The sequence below is a fragment of the Centruroides sculpturatus genome, unplaced genomic scaffold (assembly GCF_000671375.1).
Source record: "Centruroides sculpturatus isolate CEXI.00-Female unplaced genomic scaffold, Cexi_2.0 scaffold1316, whole genome shotgun sequence".
Classification (NCBI taxonomy): Eukaryota; Metazoa; Arthropoda; class Arachnida; order Scorpiones; family Buthidae; genus Centruroides; species Centruroides sculpturatus.
In genome coordinates, this window is record NW_019385667.1 from 101,951 (window position 1) to 109,444 (window position 7,494).

At 22.0% G+C, this 7,494-nt stretch overlaps 1 pseudogene; it reads right to left on the reverse strand.

The window, feature by feature from the left end:
• LOC111641040 overlaps nucleotides 1-5,914 on the reverse strand; it is a 59,254-nt pseudogene extending 53,340 nt beyond the window's left edge.
• Between the last annotated feature and the right edge of the window lie 1,580 nt (nucleotides 5,915-7,494).

Here is a 7,494-nt window from a genome sequence, read left to right on the forward strand (position 1 = left end):
AAAAAAATTCGTTGGGTTTTTTTTAAAAACAAAACCGTGTTTTTCTGTACAAATTTATTGTAGAAAAATTAAATATTTATCAATGTATCAAGTGAGCTGTAAACAAAATTTTTAAAGTGAATTTTAATATTTTAAAGTAGTGCTTTGATTTTAATTAAATTTTAAAAATTATATCTGTGTCAGATTCACATTATATTTTTTTCTTTTTACTGAAGATCTTCGATGTTGCGATTCATGATATTATGCAAGTATAGTTAAATCAAAACACGTTACGTCAGTGCATATTCAGCAATAAATGATTTTTAAATTAAAATACAAATATATAAGTCGTATGTTAAAAATGTTTTACATGGAAAATATTCTTATACATTTTTTGTATCACTTAAAAATTAATTTTAAAATTAAAAATATAAAAAATATTAATAATTTATTTTGTTCTATTATCACAAATACAGGATATTTATGAATAATTTTAACAATATTTTAATTATTTTACTTACATCCTTACATTTTTAATCAATACAAAACATTTATTCATTTTTCTAGAATGAAAAATGAATGATTATTAATCGAGATATTTTAAGAAAAAATGATTTCTGCTTAAGACCCGAAGCTTTATAAATGTCCTCAAAAATAATTCAATAGGCTGCAATCATTTTTGGAATTGTTGACGATTCCAGTCTATTGAATTCCTAGAAACATTTAAGTACAGTAGTTGTTCTCTTACGTTTAGTATTTTAATTAATATCTTCATTTATTATTAGCTTAGAGTTTAGAGGCCCTAGGGCCTCGCGCAGGACTTTGCCAAGTGCGAGACTCTAGACGATATTTAATTTATATTTAGAGTCACTATTACATTCATTATAGAAGAACGGTTTAAGAAACTTAATTTTGGTATAAAAAAGTATATTACTTTCCGCATTTGTAAATATTTTTTAAAATAATTCATTATTAAAATCAGTAATAATGAATATATTTTATCGTATATCAGGCATCTTCAGATTTACTGATTTACTCCTTTAAAATTAATGTTTAAGATGCTTAATTTAACAGATACTTATACAAAAGTAAAAGAATATTTAGCATAAAGTTATATCAAATTACAAAGACCTATAGCATATCTGGATATATCTTCTAAGGATAGATTCGTTGGTATACCTATAAGGGAACAAATAGTGATGATAAATTTATGCCAACCAACTGGCCTCAATTCTAAATTCGAAAATTCTTGTGTCTAATGACTTACAGGTTGCACCAACTTGGGTAATAAATTGAAATCATTTATTTATTTCAGTTTCATTACCTAAGTTGGTGCAAACTTTCAAAAAAAAAAAAAAAAAAAAAAAAAAAAAAAAAAAAAAAAAAAAAAAAAAAAAAAAAAAAAGGAAAAGGGAAAAAACATACAAAACAAAAAGTGCAGGAACTGTTTTATTGTAATTAATGAAGAAGATATTTGTAAATATCCCCTTTATTATTGTAAATGAAAGATTACAAAGTTTATCCGGAAGTATATATTTTTATTTTGATATAATTCCTATTGTAATTAATGAAGAAGATATTTGTAAATATCCCCTTTATTATTGTAAATGAAAGATTACAAAGTTTATCCTGCTTTGTTACAAAATTGCTTATCCTGTTTAAATTATTCGAATTTTTTATAATAAATATATCGTTCTCAGGGTGTGTAATTTAATTATTTAACAGGAAAGTATAATCTGTTATTTTTCTTTTAGAAAATCTAAGCCTTAACTCTACTTTCAATTTATAAGATACACTCTTAAATGTATATAATTCACTTATGATCAGCACAAATAACGAAATAAAAATATTAAAATTATAATTAAGTAAATAAAAATGATATAAAATGTAACTTTTATATTCATTATAAACTATTTTCTGGCATTTTTATCTGAATAGACGTAGGAAAAAGTGATTAAAAAACGTTGTTTTCCTATTTAAAGTAGCTCAAAAAAATAATTAAATTATTTTAAAAAAATATTTAAATGCAAATATATGCAAATTTATGTTTGTGTATTTAGATCAAAATTAAAATACTTCATCTATCTTTTACGTAGAAATGAATTCTTATCATCTTTTAAGCATCCTGTTATTTTAGATTTTTTAACATTCAGTCATATTTTTTTCTTTTGTTATTTTTTCATGTAATCGAAATTTTTGAGAATGTCTTTCGTCCTGTTTTTTACTTTGAATTAAATTGACAATTGATAGTTACCATCATGTATATGTTTTAGTTCAATAGGCTTCCTGATCTTTCATAAGAATAAAAGGAATAAAATTAAAATACTTTTCGGTGGTTTATAAATTTAGATTATTCTTTGACACGTTTAAATGAAATATTTTCAAAATTTTTATTTTAAATAATGCAGAAAATTAAAGAAAATANTTCTTAAAAGGATTTTGTGTAAATTACTGTTTTTTTTAAATCATTGTTGAAATGATTTAAATTTTCTGCATTAATACATGCAAAAAATTTAATGCAGAAAATGTTCTACGAAATTGTAAAACGCAATGTTTTTCCCGTTTTTTTTTTTTTAGTGGGTAATAATCGTGACTTATCATAACTTGTTCCTGAGTACAATTCTCCTTAAATATTGCAACATCACGTTAAACTTATATTAATCACTAATGAAAATATTTATAAACAAAAGTTATATCATCATAGATAAATTACGCGAAAATCTATTACACAAATGAAATTTTGTACACTATTCGTGAGAAATATTCGTACTATTTAGTATTAATTAAAAGTTAAATTTGATATTTAATTGAAACAATGATTATGTTTGATACATGATAAGTAAAGATTATTGTTCCTGCACACGTAAAGAATTATGACCAAAAAAAGCCTAGTTACTTATATACAAAGGTTAAACAAAAAAAAAGAAAAAAGAAAATAACAATAAAATAAATAAATGAAAGTGCAGTGACCTGGCAGCTATAATGAAACTATTATTAAGGGTCATTGTATTCCTGTAACCTAGAATATATTTAGATAAAAGCAGGTATAATTATAATTGAAATTATAAACCATAAAGTCAAACAGAAAAGTAGTATAATTTCATAATTTCATGTTAAAAGAGTGAATTGTAAAAAGGAAGAGACGAAAAGTATTATAATTAATATAACAATCTTCTTTGGTTTATTCAAATTCAAATTAACCAATCGTGTTAACGAACGCTCAAAATAACGGTCATTGTTTTGAAACTGATTAAAATACATTTTTTACTTTAATAAATTTTACAAAATAAACAAATTTAAAAACTAATCTCCATATAAAGGCTTGATATAAATTTTTAAATGGCTTTTAATAAAATTAATAATAAAGTAACAAAGGAAGACATATAAAGGGTTACTATTATGATTAATATTTTTCATATAAAATGAAGTGAAAATTTATCTTCTTATCCAGAATATATTTTAAAATAATGGTAGGAAATACGATAAAATCAGCATTCATTGTATCTTTTGCAATCAGTTTATTCACACTTTGCTGTTGCAATTTCCAATAGATGCAGGATGGTAATACATTAGATTCTCCAAATCAGATCACTCATTAAAAATTAATGTAAAAATTAACTTTATTTTGATATTTTCGCTAAAAATGAGCTATACATATAAAGAGACTTATAGAGACTTCAGGCTTGAATACTCAAACCTTTGAGTCTTGAAAAGGTCCCATATTCACATTTTGTATTGGGCACCATAAAAATATAAAGCCAGTATTATACCTACATAATTTATGAAGAGCTACAAAATCAATGATAAAACAAATTATTTAAACTTTAATTATTCCCAATTTTTGCTCAGCTTCCGTTGAAAAACAAGTTACAAATTTAATTAAGATTGTAAAGTAAGTCAGTAGTTCCTTCATTGTGATTCTAAATATATTCAAGTTTTTCTACTTTATTCTTTGTGATCTAGGATCTGTTACAGAATATCAATTTATATTTGTTATTATTATTTTCAAATAGAATCCGGGTCTCGAGGTTCAAGGTTTCGAAGAACCTGTTTTCATGCTCTTTGAACCCTTTGCAAAGGCCTTAATATTAAAAAAGTATATTAAAGCAATCTGATGAACTCTATAAAAACGAGTTCAATGCCAACTAACTATCGACTTTGGTTAAGAATTTCTTTCATCCCTGTTGACAATATTGAAAAGTCAAACAATGATTCTTAATTTCATAAAAATCTTTTGATAGAACATTAGAATTACTCATTTGCAATTTTTAAATAAATAATAATGAGAAATAAATTAACTAAGATAACAAAAATAATCATTTAAAGAGATATTTAAAAATTTTTATGTTAAAAAGAGCCAGTGTTTTTTTTATTAAAAACGTATAAAATTATGAATTTATTTAAGTTTTCTTCATCAGTAATATATTTAAGATGAACTTGACTAATTTATAACTCTGAAGCTTAACAATATTGAACTCTTCAAACAGAAATGATCTAAGAATTTAGATCTTTCAACAAATCTATGATTCCAATTGTAATAAATGATAATACAATATTATAAAAACTATAGAATAAATCATTTTAAATCATATTTCTAAAGTATTTTAAAAATTCCTGTAAAATAACTCCATAACACAGAATGTTTAAAATATATTTTTTAAGTGAAATGACTAAAATAGCTTCAGTAAATTGTCATGAAGACGAATTTTAAATATCATAAGAAGGTAACATATATAAATTTTGCAATAAATAATTTTTTCGCTATATTAAAATTGTTAGAATTTAAAGAAAAATGTGAAAACTTTACAGATGCATGGTCTAGTCCCTATAGATCATGTTTATGTAAGATTTTTCCCATTTATATACAGTATATAAATAATGATTCTACATATATACAACTTGCACTTTTTATATTAGTAATAATTTCTTTATGATAAATAGATAGTCATTTTCTTAATTTAAGCTTTAAAGTTAATAAAGTAAATAATTATAATCAATAAAATAGTATAAACTATAAAAAAATTATATTTTATCTTATAAGGTTAAAAAATAATAATAATATTTGAATAAAACATGAAAAATTTTACGGAAAGAATATTTTTTAAAGATTTTCATGAATTTTAAGTAGAGGAAATTTAGATTATTCTCTAAATTTAATTTTAAAAATTTAAATTATGATTCTAAAGTTTGATATTCAAAACATAAAGTCATAAATTAAATACTATATGTAAAATTTTATAGCGTATTCTTTCTCATTTTTTCGATTATGTATATAGTTCTGTGTTTAAATGTACTTCTTATGAGGTCTCTCATTCTCGAGATTAATTTTGTGGTGAAATCGTGACAAGATTTGATACTGAAGGTCACTGGGCCATTAAAACACACAACTATTCGAGACAAAAACTCTACCTCTTCCTATTTAATCACATTATCTTCTACTAAACTTATGCATAAAAATATCTAAAATTACTTTTCCTACGTTCCCAATCTCCAAAATTATTAAAAATATTGTTAATTTAAATTTTTACAATGAATGTTGTTGAAATCATTACTTTATCTCGCAAAATAAATTGTTTTATGTAAAAGTTATTGTTTAAACACGTGTTTAGAAAAGTATTTTCTACATTTATATAAAAAAATTTAATTTAAAAAAATATATACATATATTACAATAGAAAAACTTCATGAATTATTAAATAAAGAAATTAATAAATATTTAAATTAAATTTTAAAACATTTTATTTAATTGAAATTAAAATGGTTAAAAAATAAAAATAGAAAATGTAGATTTAATTATTCATTTCGGAAGTTATTACTTACCTTTTGGTCATTTTCTTTGCCGTTTTTTCCCGACATCGGTACAGGTGAATATGCAACAAGTAACTACTATAAAGTTTGAAAGGTGTGATCATGTGACCGTATAGCGTCACACTAACAGGTTTGGTTCTTGCTGACTGAAATATATAATAGGAAAATTTTATCCGTCTCTGCAAACCTCATTTTTACAAAGATATGATTGGTCGATTTTACTAAAAACAATTCACAAAAATTTTCCATAATTATTCTTATGAGAATAATTAACTCAGTTTAATTTCTGATTATATTTTCGAACACTCAACACAAACATTTATTTGCATAATAATGAATTTATAAAAATTTATCAACTTATAAACTATAAGATTAAGAATTTTTCAGTTTATAAGTTTATAAATTCGTAGCTTATATGACTTTTATTTTTTATGATAAATTTATAAGTTTTGAGCTAATTATATACAATTATATGATTTGTTTTTAATTTTTAAAACTGTTTATATAACTATTTAACTGTGTTTTTAAGTTATATAACTGTTGATTTTAAATTGTTCAACTAGTTTTTAACTAAAAAAAACTGTTTACTTTTAATTGTATAATTTTAATTTTCACTATTTAGAAAGTATACTTTATAAAGTATATATTTTTATTTTGATATAATTCCTATTGTAATTAATGAAGAAGATATTTGTAAATATCCCCTTTATTATTGTAAATGAAAGATTACAAAGTTTATCCTGCTTTGTTACAAAATTGCTTATCCTGTTTAAATTATTCGAATTTTTTATAATAAATATATCGTTCTCAGGGTGTGTAATTTAATTATTTAACAGGAAAGTATAATCTGTTATTTTTCTTTTAGAAAATCTAAGCCTTAACTCTACTTTCAATTTATAAGATACACTCTTAAATGTATATAATTCACTTATGATCAGCACAAATAACGAAATAAAAATATTAAAATTATAATTAAGTAAATAAAAATGATATAAAATGTAACTTTTATATTCATTATAAACTATTTTCTGGCATTTTTATCTGAATAGACGTAGGAAAAAGTGATTAAAAAACGTTGTTTTCCTATTTAAAGTAGCTCAAAAAAATAATTAAATTATTTTAAAAAAATATTTAAATGCAAATATATGCAAATTTATGTTTGTGTATTTAGATCAAAATTAAAATACTTCATCTATCTTTTACGTAGAAATGAATTCTTATCATCTTTTAAGCATCCTGTTATTTTAGATTTTTTAACATTCAGTCATATTTTTTTCTTTTGTTATTTTTTCATGTAATCGAAATTTTTGAGAATGTCTTTCGTCCTGTTTTTTACTTTGAATTAAATTGACAATTGATAGTTACCATCATGTATATGTTTTAGTTCAATAGGCTTCCTGATCTTTCATAAGAATAAAAGGAATAAAATTAAAATACTTTTCGGTGGTTTATAAATTTAGATTATTCTTTGACACGTTTAAATGAAATATTTTCAAAATTTTTATTTTAAATAATGCAGAAAATTAAAGAAAATAAGTAAACTTTATTGCTCTCTTTTTATATTGAATTTTACATAGAAACGAAGAATTTAAAAAAAATATATGATAATATTTATCTTAATTAANAAAAAAAAAAAAAAAAAAAAAAAAAAAAAAAAAAAAAAAAAAAAAAAAAAAAAAAAAAAAAAAAAAAAAAAAAAAAAAAAAA